We start from the raw sequence: 19,689 nt of genomic DNA, 5'->3' as shown, positions 1-19,689 counted from the left end.
AATGCAAGCAAAGTAATTTGGAGCAGAGTGCATGTGTTTGAAAACAGAACCCCACATTCTGGCACTAAAGTAAAATCACCTTAATTGTAAGAGACTCAGCTTGAGGCATTTGAACAATACGAATATTGCCTCTAAAGCCCTGGATCCCAAATGTATTTGTCTGTGCAACACAGGCAAAAGAGTGTACTCAATTTTGGTCACACTCAAATGCATTTCTGATAGCTGCATTCTTATGAGGGACTTAAGGACAGTATTATAGACCTCTTTTGCACCTTTACGTCTTTGCTTCCTTCTCCCTGCAATACACATCAAATAAGGCTACATTCCAAGCCTCTCTACAAATTTTAAACAGCTGCTATTTCTTTCATTTCCTTCATTTCCTTCCTTCCTTCCTTCCTTCCTTCCTTCCTTCCTTCCTTCCTTCCTTCCTTCCTTCCTTCCTTCCTTCCTTCCTTCCTTCCTTCCTTCCTTCCTTCCTTCCTTCCTTCCTTCCTTCCTTCCTTCCTTCCTTCCTTCCTTCCTTCCTTCCTTCCTTCCTTCCTTCCGACACTTCCTTCCGACACTTCCTTCCTTCCTTCCTTCCTTCCTTCCTTCCTTCCTTCCTTCCTTCCTTCCTTCCTTCCTTCCTTCCTTCCTTCCTTCCTTCCTTCCTTCCTTCCTTCCTTCCTTCCTTCCTTCCTTCCTTCCTTCCTTCCTTCCTTCCTTCCTTCCTTCCTTCCGACACTTCCTTCCGACACTTCCTTCCGACACTTCCTTCCGACACTTCCTTCCGACACTTCCTTCCGACACTTCCTTCCGACACTTCCTTCCGACACTTCCTTCCTTCCTTCCTTCCTTCCTTCCTTCCTTCCTTCCTTCCTTCCTTCCTTCCTTCCTTCCGACACTTCCTTCCGACACTTCCTTCCGACACTTCCTTCCGACACTTCCTTCCGACACTTCCTTCCGACACTTCCTTCCGACACTTCCTTCCTTCCTTCCGACACTTCCTTCCGACACTTCCTTCCGACACTTCCTTCCGACACTTCCTTCTTTCCTTCCTTCCTTCCTTCCTTCCTTCCTTCCTTCCTTCCTTCCTTCCTTCCTTCCTTCCTTCCTTCCTTCCTTCCTTCCTTCCTTCCTTCCTTCCTTCCTTCCTTCCTTCCTTCCTTCCTTCCTTCCTTCCTTCCTTCCTTCCTTCCTTCCTTCCTTCCTTCCTTCCTTCCTTCCTCCCTTCCGACACTTCCTTCCTTCCTTCCTTCCTTCCTTCCTTCCTTCCTTCCTTCCTTCCTTCCTTCCTTCCTTCCTTCCTTCCTTCCTTCCTTCCTTCCTTCCTTCCTTCCTTCCTTCCTTCCTTCCTTCCTTCCTTCCTTCCTTCCTTCCTTCCTTCCTTCCTTCCTTCCTTCCTTCCTTCCTTCCTTCCTTCCGACACTTCCTTCCGACACTTCCTTCCGACACTTCCTTCCGACACTTCCTTCCGACACTTCCTTCCTTCCGACACTTCCTTCCGACACTTCCTTCCGACACTTCCTTCCCATGCATATTCCAGATCCAAATTTTAGCCTTCAGTTTTAAAATATTTTTGAACTATGAAATATAGAAAATTTAATATTTCAAAATGTTGGACTATTTTAAAATGAATTAGCAATTAAGTGGTATATTTAATTGCATTTTAGAGATCCACAGCAAGAGCAATATTTTTAAAAAAATCATTATTACCCAATGTATTATGGTTATATGCAAAATGTTTTACATAAGAACAGTTTTAATAAATTTTCCAAGATCCCTTAGCAATTTGAAGTATTCTTACTCAGGTAACAGTGTTTCTATATCTTCTGCTGAGCTTCATGAAATGCACTTATATTAATTTCAAATTACCTTCATATTTTAAGAGGCACCCAGAACTACAAGGCTGATGTTGGTGGGTGGCCACCAAAGGTATCAAAATGTGCTTCCATCTTATTTCTGAGCTAGAAGCATTGCTAAAAAAGGTCACAGGGCAAACCACATAGATAAGAGAGATAGGTGATTATGCAACTCATTGGATAATGGAGACAGAGGTTGCACTGATGAGAAGTGAGCTCTGCAGTGTCCCAGGGACTGGGGCACTGGCCCTGCTAGCGCAGTCTGAGCAATGGAGCTGCTTCTGTCTGCAGAAAGGAAGCACCTCAGATCAGCCTTTTCCACCTACAGTCAGGTCATGGTGTGGTCAGAGCCAGCCTTGCTGTAGCAGCACATGCAGCAGGACAAGGTGTGCATAACCTTGAATAGAAGAAGTTCATGCAGGGTTTAAGGAAATTAGTACACATTAGTACAATCCAGCAGATGATCTCCTGACAACCCTTCCAAGTTGGATTATCCTACCATAGTATGAAAAGACATGCCTACCTACATCCAAGTCATACAGACTCCAAAATCAGAAAGGAATATCCAGTTGAAAAGAAATAATTCCCTCAAGAAACCTTGAAGGAGCAACCATATCACGACATATCCAGGATGCAGTTGTCAAACGAGAGAAACAGTTAACATGCAGTTTAAAATTATGCTATTGTTCAGATTTACAATTTATTTTTTTTTAGTAGTGACAATAATTCTCAAAGAAACAATAACTAGTACGAGCTAGATTGGTCAAGACAGCAAGGCAAGCCAAAGAAAAGCCAAGCCCAAGACAAGACACTTGGAAATATAATAGATAATACCAGCTGGAGCAAGTAAATAAAACTCTTCAGGGATGTTTTCCATAATCTTTTCCCACCTACAGTGGTTTAGTCAGATCAATTCAAATCCTTGTTTCAAATGGTGACTCCACCCAAACTGCAAAAAGCCTAAAATGCATGACATTCGAGATATACAAATAATGAGTATTTCCACATTTGGATTTCAACCTTAAAGAACTAATTTTCATTCTTTTTATGAGAAAGAAAAAGGGATTGAGCCCATCCCCATAAATATACAGGGCTGGAGCTCCAAATTTACACAGTGCACAAACTCTAGAGTTTGTGTACTTCTCAACCCAGCATGCCTGGAAGCTGTGACAATTCATTTATTAATCTCCCCAGCATTCCCTACTTACAGGCTCTGATGGAACTTCAGCTTTAATTGAGAGGCACTTGCCACTGTCAGCAACTTGGCGAGCAGCACCACATGAGCTGATGGGGCAAAACCCAGCCACAGCCCACAACAGGAGCCCAAACAAAATCCTCATTTTCTATCTGGAAAAAAAGCCAGAACCTGAAGTGTGTAGCCACAGCTGGTGTGCAGCAAGGGTAGTCTAGCATGCAGAGTTGAGTACATGTAGTGTGCTTCGCAGATAACACTGCAAGTTAGCAGAGAGGTCTTCACCTCACATGGCAAAAAAATACATTCTGAGTCGTCAGAACATCTGAGAGCTAACCTTACTGCTTCCACTCACCACCACCCAATTCTCCTTAGTAATGAAATAGTCAGGAACTAGATATCTCTTTCTGAAAAAAAAAAAAAAAAACCCAAACTGAAAACCAGTGAGTCATATTTCTTTTCTTAGGTTTGATTTTCTTTCTTTGGTGTTTCTTTGGTGGGTTATTTTGGGAATTTTTGTGGTGCTTTTTAATTTGTTTGTTTTGTTTTGGGTTTTTTTTGGTGGGAGGTGGCTTTTTTATTCTTTTTTGAATCAGACATAGCAAATATAAAAAAATTGAGAGAAATGAAGAAGTAACAGGTAAGTGTCACAGCAAGGTAAATGAAAAAAAAAAATACGATGGCAGAGCAAAGCTAAAAGGAAAAAGACCACAAAATCAAAAAGAAATAAAATTGTGCTAAAAGTTGCATGTGAAGTCCAGTTGTAGTAGACCCTCAGATGCACGAGCAACGCTATGAATGCTGAAGTGCCATCTACTGGTATATCTTGTCCTAACCATGTTGCTTGGAGTCCACCATGGGATTCCACATGGAATGGGAGATCCATGTTTTTCTCTGCCACTGACTTTTTGGTGACTGTGGGTAATGGACCTTGTGTTGTAATCTCTCTGCTGTAAAAGGCAGATATTGAGATTTTAATTAACCTGTGTGTTTTCACTACCAGTGCAAAGCTCTTTGAAATGTAGTGGTTGAATGTTCTGCAAGACAAGGAGAAAATTTTGCATGTCCACATCCAAACCCAGCGCTTCTGAACAAGATGCTAAAAAATGAAATGTGAGACTCCTAAGAAACAGAGAGCAGAAGACAGATGAGGAAAAAGAAAAGAGAAGAAGGTAAAGACCAGTAGGAGTTAAGGAGGAGGAATCAATAGAATACAGTGTAAGTGATTAATTGCTAAGGACAATACAATTTAAGAAGCAGTTTTACCAGATGTGTATGTGTTGCTCCAGCTGTGGGAACAGTAGACTCTCCAGATCTTGTTTCTGACACGCAATAACTGTGAACTCTATTATGTGCAAATAATAAATCTAAGCAGCACCTCCAACATAGAATGAGCAAGAAAAAGGAGGTCATATTTTCAGAAGTGTTAGCACATATTTGTCAACACCATGCTTAACTAAATAGCACTAAGGAAGACTACAAGACAATGGTAACACATACACAAAGCAGTATCTGAGCTCACAAGTAGATATATGGTTTTGAAACCCCAGGTTTAATAGGTAAGGCCCCTAGGGATGGCAGACAAGCAGGGTCTTGGGCAGACTGGATGGGCTTGTTTTGCTGATGTATTTACTGGCTGGTATGTTAATTTTTTCAATGTGTTATAGAGCAGTTCCTAAGTTAGGGTCATGATCCCACTTGGGGCCCACAAGTCTGGAAGTGAAAATGAAAGTGGGGTTGTGACCCTGGAAGTAGGGTTGCTAAGGGAAAACTTTGGGAAGCACTGATGTTGTGCTACTAGGTGAGACCCCTACATGGACGGTATGTTCAATCACTGCTGAGGGACCAAGGTTTTACCAGGGCCTATATTTTTCAGAGTTAAGTCTCATTTCTGACTGATTTATTGCCAGATTCAAGTAAATGTCTCAGGTACATGAAGAGAGATTTTAGAATTACATTCAGAATTTTGAGTATTACATCTTGAAAAGAAAAGGCCCATAACACAGTAAAGACATCCACCATTTTCTTTGAAATATCCATTAGTAGCTACAGTCTACATACTAGAGCCCTTCTCTCACAATCCTTGGCCAGAAGAAATCACTCCCACTTTTGCCATTTTTCAGAAGTATGATTACACCACCAGGTCATCATTGTGGCATGCACTAAAGTCTTTGGGTTTTGTTGAACTCTGCTTTGTTACCAGGGAACATGTCTCTCACCACTTATTTAATCTTTGGGCAAGGAACAAGTATGCTGGCTAAGAAAAGAGTTACTATATTAAGAAAAATACTCAATAGAAAGGGATAACCAGCCTGAAGTCTGACATTCCTTAGAAGAAGTGGCACAGGTATCTTCTTCAAGAGCATCCTAAGATTGAATCCAGCCCAAATAGCTCCAGTGTAATTTCTGACACCCCACAAGGGAGCTTTGATACACCAATGAGTTTTGAATAGAAGAAGATTCCTATGTGTGGACAAGTGAATTGAGCCCTTAGGCTTTTAAGTCATGTAAGTACTTTTGAAGAGTCATGGAAAGTAGGCATAATGAGTCGCATCTTCTTATTTCTCATGCTCTATGCACATTTATTTCAATCTAAAATTATACTGTGCCAGGAATGCAGCTTTCACTGTGGAGCTGGGTAATATTTCTGACTTTCACCTAGAGAAGTATTCTGTAGTCAGTAACAGAACAATTGCGATATGCACCATGCCATTTCAGTAAGTGAAGAGGCATTAACAGATTATTTTTTGGCAGAAACATGTTTCTCTTTCTTATTCTTATTATTAGTTACTTGTGTTGATTTATACCAGGATTAATTATTGATACAAATATTTCATCCATATTTTTTATGTCATGAGCAGGGGAAAAGGCATGGCTGTGAATAATCCACAGAATTGTTTATGAAGCACAAATTCCCACAAACTCCTCAGAGACTATCAGATATCCACCTGGTGCTGGTCCCTGAGTGCTGGATTTCACATTTAAATCTCTGAATTAACAGATGCATACAGTCACAGAGAGGCAGAAAGACCCTTCTTGATACTACATCTGAGGAGGCTCATGTACACTGTTTATTTTCACAGAATGGTGGGGTATCTTGTGCTTGTGAAATTTATTCCAAATCTACACTTCTTGAAATGTTAATAACCAGTATCTGCACAAAATTCAACTCCCAAGTTTTAGTTTTTTAGTTTCCCAAAGCACATCTTAGAAAGACAAGTACACTTATGAAATCAGTTTCCAAAGAGAAAACAGCTACAATATTGAGCAGAAGTCTCCAAATCTGAAAACCATACTCTTCTAATGTATGCAACCCTATTAAAAATTACATTTTTAAGTTTTGTCTGAACATTTTGGCAACTGAGATCCAAACATTTGAAATTAACTGGGCAAATAAAATTTACAGAAGCCATTCTAATTAAAACTAAAAATGGTAGATTTCAAAAAAAAAGGAACTTCATTTAAAGCTTACCATATTTTTAAAAAACTGCACATTTCAGATCCTTCCATTTCCTTCATTAGAAGTGGAGATTGTATAATAATATTATATTTTCAAGCTTTTTCTCCACAACTACAGACACTAGAAATACAGGCTTCTATGAAGCAATCATGTTATGCAAGAACTTGGGGATTTTAAGAAACAAAACAAAAACAAACATTGGAAAACATGATAAAGTCATTAAGAGTCAACAAGGCTGCTGCGAAGCAGAGAGGATTTTATTTATTCAGAACTATGTCCTACGAAACCAAAGTCTTATCTGCGTTTAAGAACACCTCTTTTAATTAGTCCCACATAGGGCAAATCATTATCCTCACCTAGAAATGGTAATTCTAGCTTAAACGTGTTTTAAAGGTATATCCTGGTTTTGGCAGTGAAGCAAGAGTCGTATCTTCATCAAGAATGTCAGCATACCTGCATCTTTGGAAAGGTAATGTAAAGGACAGTACTCATGACCAAAAAAACCATTAAATTCCATTGCTAGGAAATACAGTAATGTCAGTAAAATCTATCTATCTGTATAGACCAGACTGGAACACACCATTTTTGGAAGTACCACAGAAACCAAATTGTTATTTAGGATTTACTTTTTGCAGGGACAAGTAGCCACAGCTGCTTATAAACAGTTTTAATAGCTGTTTTTCACTGCAGTAGCAAATCATATAAGAACATACCAAATAATTTTTATTACAGTCTTGTAAAATATTCAACAGCATGTTTCAAGCCCAAAACCTATGTTCTCACTCTTTATTCTGATGATGCTAATAACAAAAAAAAACCCAAACAACACAATATTTTGACATATGTGATCCCCAGAAGGAGAGTTGAATATGTCTGTCACTGTGAAATCTTCATCTTTTCTAATGAAATTAAATTATTTAAAATCAGTTTTTCAGTAACTCATAGAAAAATGCTTGCACAAACTATCTGGATATTGAAACCAAATGAATGTCATTATTTGCACATACAGTCACTTGCTGTGCTGTCTTGTCTCAGGCAGATTGTGCACTGAATCCTCAAAGGTTCTGTGGGTTTCACGAACCCTGCAAATCACAGCTGAGATCTTTGTTTAAAGCCTCCAATGGGAGAACAAGTGGCTCAACAAAGTAGAGGGCGTGTAACAACTGCTGCTCATGAGGAAGGTCTGACAGATCCACCATTACATTTATTTTTTCCTCTCCCCAGGTTGCAAAGCAGCACTGCTGCCGCTAAGTAAATCTAGGCAGAGGAAGGAGGTGGGTTTTGCCCTTCCACCACTTATGTGAAGGCACATATCCCTAAGCCACTGAGTTCAGTACAAAGAGCTGTGCTGGGGCTTAAGAGCCACAAAGGGACCCTGGATAGTATCCTAAGGCAGGCAGGGATACAACAGAACCTGGGAATACTGTATTGATAAGCTCAGCAGGGTCACAGCATAGATGTGAGAGTGTACTGTGAATTTATCAAGGATCCTGGCTTACTTTTGGCTCACGCCAACTACCTCTCTTCCACAATCCAAAATTGCATTTCCAGGATCTACACAGGCCAAGGATCATCCCCAATAAGAATACAGTTAATACAGTCAGGAGGAAAAGCCAAATAGACACAGGCTTTGGCTTCAAAGAAGAGCCCATTTTATTCATTCACAGACATACAGCGTTCAGGTCAGGTTTACACACTGTCTGTGTGAAACACCTCATTTATATGGTTCTAGAAATTACTTGTATAACTTGCAACTGATGGAATGACATAAGACAAAGCCACAAATGAGCTGTGCATGATATTCATCTTAATTTTCCAGCAAAGGCAAGCGTGTACCAACCTGAATATGTTCCTTACTCCTTTAAATGTACCACAGGGATTTCTCTTGGAGAATCAGGAAAGAGACAGCAGTTAAGTGAATATATTCAATTAATATCTTAATATGCAAACAGTATACAAGCAAAACACTAATAAACAGAAAATGTGCTTGTTATTAAAATACTCAGTCAAAATTGATTGATTTCAGTAACTTCAGTGAACTTCACAATCTGTGTTTCTGAATAGGAGAAATGCCAGATTTGGAATAAGTAGTTGCCTTATGGAATCTTGGCGTTTTCTCCTGCTCAGAAATGCAAACTCTGAAGTTCAACTGAGCTATGTAAATCATCATGTCTTATGCTCCTCTTATTAGGCAATTCTGTCTTGAGATTCTGAGTAATGAACTGTCTCAATGGTACATGGAATCAACATGTTACTTCAAGAGCAAAGCACTTTCAGTAAAAAATAGCTTAGAATAATTTCTTTCATCCTTAAATTAAAGAGCTGCTGTCTGCACAAACATAGCTAGACAGACTGAAGCAAGGAATGAGAAGGAATGAAGTGCTATTGGACACACCTCATGGGTTCTTGATATTACTAGGAATATTCCAGGTGCATAGCTCAGTCTGAGATGCTATCTACACTATGGGATGTGGGCAGATAATTCACATTTCCTTTCTTGTGTGTCACTGATCTGTCTGCATGAAAACAGGTTATCCAACTTCCTGAGCAAAAAAAAATCATGAAGCTCTATTTTAGAAAAGATTACAGAAATTTTGTCAAGGTTAAAGCAAATATCAAAATAGAAAAAGAAAGAAAAAAAAAAGGAAGAATGCATGACAAAGTGAATTAAAATAGCTTTGGATAATGCTAAAATAGATGGACTACTAGTCCTAGGAAACAAATAAAAGGAGCTAAATCACAGATGCTTATGTGCCTTTTTTTTTCCTTAATTCCATAAAGGTGGTTTTCCAGCACAGAATTGATTAAAAGCTACCTGCTTGGAGCATCCTTGTGGAAAAAAAAGCACTCTAGTTTTACACAAGTAGCTAAGCAGAGTCAAAGCTACTGCCTTGCTACTTCAGAGCAGTATGATAATTGCATTGTCTTCATTAGGATTTTGCAGGCTTAGTTAGCAGGAAGTAGTTGATTCACTGAGGTAAAAAGAACCCAAACAAAACAGAAATTAGTGAAGCTACAGCTTTGGAGTCTTCACTTCAATGCCAGCTGGAGAAATCTGCACCTGATTTGAGCATCTGGGTCAGCCCAGGAACTCTGTGCAGTATTAGTCCTCCACTTGTGAAAGATGTAGTCCCTTTGTGTGCACAAAGCCTGGTGTTCTACTGAAAATCCATTCTCTTACAATAAGATAAGCTCTCTAATTTTTCTCTTGGAAGAACATTCTGTCTTGGGTAGAACTGTTTGAGAGTCTCAGCCACTACCACTTTGATGGCTTTAACTTAGGATTTGCACTGCAAAGGAAGTGGGCAATCAGCCTCGGCAAAGGTGAAATTCCAACTTTAGAAATATAAAGGTCACCAATTAGAAAGGCACGAGAAAACTACAAAAGAGTGACTTGCAAAATAGTTGCATTTCTGAGGCTAATTTTAGGAAGGCAGTTTGCTAAGATCCATTAATTAATCCAGTAGACTTAACTGCAACTGAAGAAATCTGTCAAGAAATTATCTTACCTGTCAAGAAAATATCTTACCTTAAAATTAAGCTTTGATCTAGCTTGCTTGGCCCATGCATGGAGGAAGAGAAGACTGTTCCATTTTCCTGTAGACACAAGGATTTGTGGGCCAACTGCCTTTTTTTAACACCATCTTTATTTCCATCAAGGTATCTAGACTGCTTGTATACCTTTAAAATATACTGTCAAGAAGTACTTTACTATGGAAATCATATACATCCCTAGAAATTATGATCTTTAAATTAAAAAAAAGGTCACATATATTTTAAAAAATATGTAGAAATTAAGACCAAATAGATGGAAGTTCTGAAAGCTTACTATAACCATCCTGCTAGTTAACAGTAGTAGTTTGAGTAGTGGTTGTAGTTTGCACTCAAAAACCATAATTCTATAGCGTTTTAGCTGCTGTAAAGTTTTTAACTGGTCTTCAAGTCCTTCTTGGACAGGTTACATGGCAATTGTATTCTAATTCTGGAAACTTATCATCAAGAACTGGTGAATGGGACATCAAACACCTACAATACTACAAAGAAATACAATTTTCCTCCAAATATTTACATGGGATGATATGGAAATAAAAGGACCTTTTGTGATTCCTTTCTACTGACTCCTCTCCGCCTACTTTTGCTATAAAAGGGAGGATGCCAGAAAAAAGCATGACTTGGTGAATTGTGAAAAAGGGAATGACTAATACAAACCCAAGAAGTTGGATTAGACTAGAACCAACTTCCAATAAAAACATTCCCTAGAAAGTCTGTGTTTGGAGCTTATTTTTACATCAAAGCATTTAAACTTTCACTGGTACTTACAGCTTCAGAAATCCCAATGTCGCATTTTTCCATCAATAAGCAAATTTTAGTTTCTGACTTACAGCTTTCAGCTGGTTGACATAGCAAGGGAAGAAGTGAATGACATTCTGGAATATCTCTACCTTGTAATTCTTGGTCTTTAAGACCTGGGTGAAAAAGCTTCCATGAGGCTTCCCTATAGATAAGATTATTATTTATAATGACAACCTCTGATCAGACATAGCATTGCACACATTTTAAAATAAACAACATATTTTCTCAAAAAGGAAATTGAAGAGATAATTCACTTGGGCATCCGCAAAAATCATGCCATGACTCCACAAGGGAAATTCATAGTTTGCTAGAAGAAGGTGGGGATTACTGGAAAGATGATAAGGCAGGTAAGGAAAAAAAAAAGACAAATGGAGGGAAAATGAGATAGTCAAAAGTGGTACCAAGAAAAAAAATATCCTATCTGAGTGCCTCTTAACCATCTTGTTTAATATATTTGTCGACTTTACCTTGAAACAAAATCCAAGTAAACAGATGCTGACAGTAAATGTTAGGATACATGCTAGTACTACAGATAGAGACACAGATACAACCCAGAAAGAATTACATGACCATGATTAATTGGCTAGTGAAAACAGACAAAAGAATGAGACTGCAGGTGAGGAACAACTAAAAGTGATACAAGACAATAGTGTGATATGAACAAACTTCAAGACAAACCAAATCGCAGGACAAGATACAAAGAGCAATGAAGATCTTGAACAGACTTCTGTAAGAAGCAAAGTGGCAAAATAAGTCCAGATCATCTTAAGACGGAAGTTTATCAAAAACGTTATGTAATATAGTTGCCTAAAGTAGGAGGAGATTGGGTGTGCCAAAAGATTCTTTTTAATCCTATATACTCTTGGTTAAAATGACCAAAACATTTTGACACTATTTCCAAAAATGTGATTTACAAGGACAATAACCTGCATTAAACAACTTTATATTAAAATTTATTTTCTTGTTCGAGTTTTTCATGTTGAGAAGCTATCACTGCAAAACCGTTAAAGCATTCCAGGAAAGAAGTTGAACACAGAAATCCAAGCAGTGATAGAAAGTTTTAACCGATGAGACAACAGCCAAAACAGAATAAGTACGTGAAAGAAACCACTGGCTTGGCCTTTGTGGGGAGACCTTAAAGACTAAAAGGTGTGGTGATGAAGAAGGTCATAAAGATAATTAATCAATGCAAAATTCAAAATAATTTATATAAGCATTCCTGAAATCCACCCTGCTCCTATCCCCTCCATTCTGTAGCAAATTGGTAACAATTAAACAAAGGTTAGTACAAATATAGAAGGTTGTAGGGGTTTACCAGATATATAATTTTCCTTCTGGAAAATCAAACATTGCTCATTCTAAAACTACAGAAATTGGGAATGTGGCGTATGGAGTTCATAAATTGCAATTTTCCCAAGAATATCCCTAAAAATTGAAATTCAGAAACATGTGAAAGCATGCTTCCACATTGTCGTCTGTGTTCCTAAAGACAGAAAACTACGAAAAGGGAAAACTCCTCTATTTTCACTGTACTTTAGGAATCTAATTGTTTTCTAAAGTGCAAATTGCAACTTTGTCAATAAAGGGGATATTTCAATTATTTGTTTTTTCCAATATATAAAATATGGCAAGTTTTATTTATATTTTCTTCTGAAAGTTGTATTTTTTTTTTTGCAGTTGTTTCCTTATGTTTTGAACGGGTTTTTTAGGTAATTGGAATTAGAGGCCTCAATTCAGTGAAGTATATTAGCACATTCCAAGTTTATTTAGGGCTATGAATAGCTCAATTGAATGCATGAAGGACTCTATATAATATCAATGTCAAAAATAGATCTTGATTTTAAACATATATGAGGCAATATTACAAAGTATTTTACATTAATATCTGTTAAAATGCATTTGGTTTTCAACATGGTAATATAAAAAAGTTAATATAAATTAGGAATACATTGAATAACCAAATATGAGGCTAAAGGACTTCCTTGAAATTTTTTGCTGTCAGATACTACTTAAACAGTTGTTACACATATCAACTAAAATAATCTTTGTGAACAGATATAATTTTTTTGCCATTTCTAAGAATCATCAGAATTAGAAATATAAGACATAAGATGAAATTTGAAAATTTTGATAATGTCTTAATTTTTTTTCTGGGAGTCTTTGTTATCATTCAGAATGCCAGTGGTCCTCTCTAGACCACAGAGATTCAATGGAAAACCTTTATTATTATGTCCATTTTGTTCATAAATGTACTCTTTTATTTCATCTTGCACTCTCTTTTCAGAACAACTACCCTCCTCTTCAAAAAGGCAAACCCTAATAGCACTTTCCTCCACTGAATTCCAGTAAAAGGAGGCAAGCAATAATAGTATGGATTAACAGGCATTAAAATGAAACCATATGGAAACATGGGCAGAGGATTTGAGCAGGAAAAGTACTGTTTAAAAATTAATCTTTATGTCTTAAAAGGGATTGTTAGGAGCATTGCAAAAGTTCTGAAAACTCTTAATTCAATGCTGCTACAAAACCCATGTTATGAACAAGTAAAACAATGTTTATGTTGTGAGACTGGCTCCTCTTAGAATGACAGCCTGGGAAATATACTTTGTGACCTAAATCTAAACTAACAAAAGACCCTGAAGAACACTTATTGTATCTGTCATTTAAGTCACAATTTCTGTGATCGCTGACACGTACATGTGAACAGGGAATTTATTACCTTCCTATAATACTACTACTCTTTATCTTTTTATGAGGAAAATAGAAAATGAGGAAGAGTCTCCACTGTGTGACATGGTAAATAAAGTAAAAAGAAAGAAATATGAGAGCTACAGTAGTATTTAGCCTGTTGTTTATCAGATGGGGAGAATATTTAACTTAAATCATAATTTTTAAATATTTAAAATTACAGCTTTCTTCCTGCTTTTCACAGCACTTCATTGATATAAAATGGAAAATACATGAGAAAAGAAGTCTGAAAGAAGGGGAGCTTTAATGATACTTCCCAAACTGACATGAAGACTACAGAGGCACAAGAGGGATTACAAATCTTTTTGGTGAACTGTATCTCCTTTAAACTTGTTTCTGCTTTCCTCATGGAATGGGATAATCTCTCCAAAATGAATTTTTAAAAAATAATTACTCAAAGGAAGAAAATTGCTAGTGTAAGAGTTAGAGGCCAGAAAAAGCATGGGAAGAAAGGTAAGGAAAGTGATAATAAATAAATTGATACAATAAGAAAAGAACTAGTAAGAGGTAAATTCACAAGTCAATTAATCTACTAAATGCTTAACTGTGTCAGTGGAGAGCAGGAAGAAAAAAAGTAATGATCATACTGTTTTCATGAAAGAGCCTTGCTTTAACAACAAATGGATGAGTTCGAGCTCTCCAATTAAATCTTGACATGTTAATATCTGACTCAAAAGGCACAAGTATGACTGATTTTGCCATCCAGATCAGTTAAAGCTAAACTCAACAGGGACACTGAATTGAGTTGAAAAGACCTATTTGTCTATAACAGTCTCTGTTTCAGATGAAATATGAATTTATTTCCGTGGGTTTTCCTTGTGTTGAATACAACTGGTTTTGCTGAAAACATTCAAAAGCCTCTTTTTTCAAAGCAGCTGGAGCTATTCAGTATCTACCTGTAGTTGATTCCATTCAATAAATAGGCAAGTTGAATGGAGAGACTATCTGCAGTGATCAAATTTCTCACAGAGCAGTGATGCTCTTAACAGTACTCTTGCAAAAAAGTGAGTATAAAATGAATTTATGCATCCTAATGAAGATCAGATCAGTAAGAGAATAGCTTTAAATTGCCCAGAGTAAAGGGAAGAAAATGAAGTCACAAATTAGATTAGAAATGTTGGTTTCAATACAATTCTGTACCTTTAAATAAATTAATAATTAACAAAGTAAAATTCCTCATAATTTATTTTCCTAAATTTTCAAACGCAGGTATTTATTTTGTTTACTTATGATTCCCATTTTTATAAAGAATCAAAATCCTTTACATATAAATCTTATAGATATAAGGGATATACGAAATATAGAATGTATATTAATAGATACAAAACTAGATATAATATAGCTCTATAGTATATATTAATAGAATATATATCTCATAGATATAAATAAATTACTACTTTTCACCAATATGTCAAGAAACATTTCCTAATTTTGCATGAAAGAGAAACAGAGCTCAGAAAAATGGGACTTCTGCTGCACTCTACATATTATTATAAAATATAGTGTTTCCAGCAATATTACAGAACAGTGATTTAAAATTCTTTTATTTCACATTAACCAGTTCAATTCAGGATTTTTTTTATACTAATACCATGTAGTATTTCAGAAAGCCTCTAAAATCTCATCATCTGAACTCAGCGTTCTATGCAAAATGTCAGGTAAAAGCTTCTATAACACTTAGCAACAGAGAAATCTTTCTTGCAGCATGAACTACAAGGACAAGGGAAGTCATACTATGTCAAGACTGGAGGAAATAATTTCCTGAAGACTTAATTTTCCAGGAACCTCACAAAAAGCTAAGAAGGAAGAATGACTATCATTATCAGTGAAAGAATGTCTGATCTGGACAACTAAAAGGACTAGAATCTTTAACAACTGTCTTACTTTTATTATTCTAAGACTCTTCCACTAACAAATACCACCATACCTAGGATCTTTCAAAAATCATATGAGAAGGCAGATGGCTATAAAAACTCAAAGACTGAAATCTGTTTTACCTCCAGTTAAAGAAAAAAAAAAAAGAAAAGAAAAAAAAAAGAAAAGAAAGAAGACATAGAAATTACCCTACAGATGTTAATAATTGTCTAGGGTGGGAGTCGGGGAATGGGAAGGCTGGCTTCTAAGTAAACAATGCAAAAAAAGACAAAGAGGTCCCTGCTGATGTACAACAATAAAAGCAGTTTTCTCAGCAGTGTCAGCTTAGCAAGCCTGAGGGTCTGTATTTTAAACCCCAGTGGCCTGACGTCACTCACCCTGATGGTGTGTGTGAAGGAAGCTATCTCTCTGCAATGACCGACCTGAAAAGTGTTTTCAAAGCCCAGTGGGCCAATGTCACTCACACCGACGGTGGATGGTGGGATCTCTCAGGGTGGCAGCCTGGGGGAAGTGAGCTGCAACACCAGCAGCCGACCATCACTCACTCTGATGGCAGGGGGTCAGCTGGGATTCTTTGGTGGCCTCCCGGGCAATAGTTAAAAAGAAGATTTTGGTTCACATGTCAATGTCTAACTTGAAAGCAGCAAGTATAAAAAGTGATTTTTTTTTTCTTTTCTCTTTTTTTTTTTTTAAATTGTGTTTCACTAGTGGCAGCAGTGCAGCCAGGAAGGGGAGTTTCTCTGCAAGGACGTCTGATTGCATGTGAAGCTTACAATGGGGCTAGCTCTGCCTGGTTTTAATTTTTTTCTCCTGTATGAGCTGAGATATTTTATTCCCCCATACCAAAGGGGGAGAAAAATTAAATCCAGACAGCTCCAACTGCACTTTACATCTCATATGCAATCAAACAGACTTTGAGAATACCATCAGCTTTTTTACCAACCTGCCTGCCATATAGAGAATGTAAATAAATACTAAAATCCCAAAACATCATGTTCTTATGCTAACTCATCTTGTAATGCAGAAACTGACATTTGGGACAAATTCTGCCATTAAATTTATCCTGACACCTAAAGCGTTGTAAGGTTTGCAAAGGATTACATAGGAATAGTCTCTGTCCCACTGCAAATACTTAAAAAACCCTACAAGCATAAGTGCAGCTGATATTTCATCAGCAAAGTAAATTATTTGGGACAGAATGAAGCCAAAAGAGTCACTACTTACAGAGAAAGCTCTTTACAAAGACAATATTTTCAAAATAAAATTCTAAAACAAAACCATAGTATTTTAAAAACTAAACCTTAGTCCTACGAAAGTAAATTAATTCTTTATTCTGTGTTAAACTGTCATGCTTAGTTGTCAGAAGGGTAGAATCTAGAGATATCCAACACTGAAATCATAGCTTCTGTATGTAAAATCAATGCAACCTACAAATAAAATGGAACGAGGAATTCATGCAGCTCTAGACAATATAATCAGCTTTCTTGCATTTTGGATCCCTTTACCACCAGTTCTTTGCCGCATTAGACTGTCGAGATTGAGACTGATGCTTTTGTTTCCTACATAGTTCCTCTCTGCCACCCAGTAGAAAACAAACTAATCCAAAGCAACAATACATTAAGGAATAGCTCAAGAGTTGTGCTGATCACTGCTAACTGTAGTTTAGTTGAGACTGTGAAATTATTTCTACCAGAATTGGTTTGTTTGGGCATGAAGTAAGGCTGTGCAATCTCAGCCTAGCAGAAAAAATACTAAAAAGTTAAATTTTGCTCCCCGATTTTCACAATGTGTGCAGCTCGCATATGTAAAGAGAAAACATGACTCTAACTCTCACAGTTAAGCTAATAAGTTTTCTCATAGACTGAGACAATAGGAACTGTGAGCATACTGTACAGCACAATAAGTGCTGGCACATGAACTGTTTCAGTCTTGAGGGACAGTGCTTCAGAGTATATCAGTGACAGAAGATTAGCTTGCAGCCAGATTTATGAATGAAAAGTTTAAGCCTTCATGAAAGTACTGACTTCAAGTGATAGTTCTGCAGTCGCCTCAAAAAAATTGCACTGAACTGTTTTGAGGAACATGGCATTTAACACTCCATTTTCTAAGACTGCTATGCAGAAAAATTCACTAGTTTAACCTAAGACATGGTGATTAAAAAAGGTGTTGTATTATATGTCTGAATACATTTACACAAATTTAAGCCAATCAGATAAAATAGTACACATTTAACCTGTGTAGGAGTATCTTATAGGTCTGCTTATAAACCTGGGCTAGTAGTGGGAGACAGAAAAATTCATGTCTCTCCCTTTCTCAGGCACCAGACTGCAAGGGACTGTTGGTGCATATTAATTTCACAGTAAACTGTGCTTGGAATTGCCACAAATGCTGTTTCTGGACAGCTATAGTTATTTGTTTTGAAATAGTCTCTCACCATTTTGTGACTACTATACAGAAATACTTCATCAACAACTGCTATGGTTACATTTAAATTAGTAAATAAACAGTCTAAGGATCCTTTTGTACCCCTGATGCGGCTCAGCTTACATGGCACAGCTCACACCCGTGGAGCTAAACTCTTTCTCCTCTTCTCCCCTACTCAAAAAAAAACAACCCAAAACCCAGAAAGGCCTCATCCACACGGCTTATTAGGAACAGTCCCAGGCCCATGCTCATTCCCAGACTGTGCTCAGACATTGTTTGGGATGGTGCTAATTAGTCAGGGTCAAAACGGTTCCAGGGGCTGTGCAAGCAATTAGCAGCACGTTCACTTGCACACATGCTCAAGCCCATCAGTTGTGATCTAACACAGGACCATCCTGTCCCTGCAGCTGCCAAAAGCAGCTCCTGAATTTGGCACCCTCCTTTGGCAGATTCAGTTCATAACGTGGCAACTTAAAGTTCCAGCTGCCATGTGCTACCTCTGTCCTTTCCCCAGCCAGAGGAGAGGCAGCAGGGAGGGCAGGAGTCTGAAGAACTGGGTTACACAAAACACAGGAGTCTTCACACAGTGCCCAAACCACTGGCTTCCTCCCTGGCAGGAAGAGAGGACACAAAGCTGGATCTACCCAAAAGATCTTCAGCTGAGCTGTGATGATCTGTCAGCTGATAGACAGACCCAGACAATTTACCTCAGTTCACAATAGAGCCCTCAAAGGCAACTGGCTTCACCAAACCACTGGTGCATTTATTAACAGCTATAAAATCTTCTCCAGCTTACAAAAATGACAGAACACTCTTCCTGGCTGAAGCACCATAAGAGAAAAAAGTTTGAATTAGATGAAGTAAATCTGAGTTGGTGTGAACGCTGCCATCATTCATGCACTGGACAAAGACTTTGGAAGAGAGAAAAACTAACAAATTTTGTGAGATGTAGATATTCTTGCTATGCTTCTCTGCAAGTGACTGAAGCTTTGATGTGAGAGAATGCATTATTAGGCTGATAACTAGTACAGCTGTGAAAAAACCATCTCAAATAAATGTGGGAAGCAGTTTTTCAAGCCTTTCCTTCAAACTCATTGGACAAAAACTGCTAGGTTCAGAAGTTTGGGGTTTTCCCACCTGCATTAAACAAAAGACTCCAGTTCACTATGTCAATGACCTGTTCCAATTCATCATTACTACAAAATTACTCCTGTTATCTGTCTTACTACATCTGACTTTGAACATACTCACTAACAATTGAAAAAATAATTTTAAGTACTCACGTCTGTAAACCCACCAAATTTATAAATTGCTGTTGTTACTGTGTCTCTCTATTGGGCTGTCCAGACAGGTTTTTTGCTTTACTCCTTTTTCTGCAGCATTGTTTCTGTTTTAAAAGGGAGAAAACAGCATACACTTTACATAAAACAAAAATATTTGATGGGAAGAAAGAATAGAAAATTATGCACTTTACAGTGGAAAGTTTGGATGACTTGCAACCGCCTAATACAAAGACTGAAATAATGGCTCTAGGTCTGACATTTCATTAGGACTATATAGTGTATGGGTGTTGCTCTGAAAATTAATTTTCTGTTGATTTGATACTGCAGAAGACATTTGCTGAAAGTTTGTTTAGCTTATCATTTGAACTATTTTCCAGTCTTCCTTCATTTAGAGCAAGAAAATGTTGAATTTACTCACTTGTGCAGAATTTTTGTACCTGACCCTGTCAAACTCTGCTGTCCAAATCAAGCACAAGGCTTGCTTCTCCTGGAGCAAAGCAGAAACAATTAGTC

This window comes from Ammospiza nelsoni, chromosome Z, assembly GCF_027579445.1.
Source record: "Ammospiza nelsoni isolate bAmmNel1 chromosome Z, bAmmNel1.pri, whole genome shotgun sequence".
Taxonomy (NCBI): domain Eukaryota; kingdom Metazoa; phylum Chordata; class Aves; order Passeriformes; family Passerellidae; genus Ammospiza; species Ammospiza nelsoni.
The sequence above is the reverse complement of the archived record's forward strand: the minus strand, read 5'-3'. Positions refer to the sequence as shown.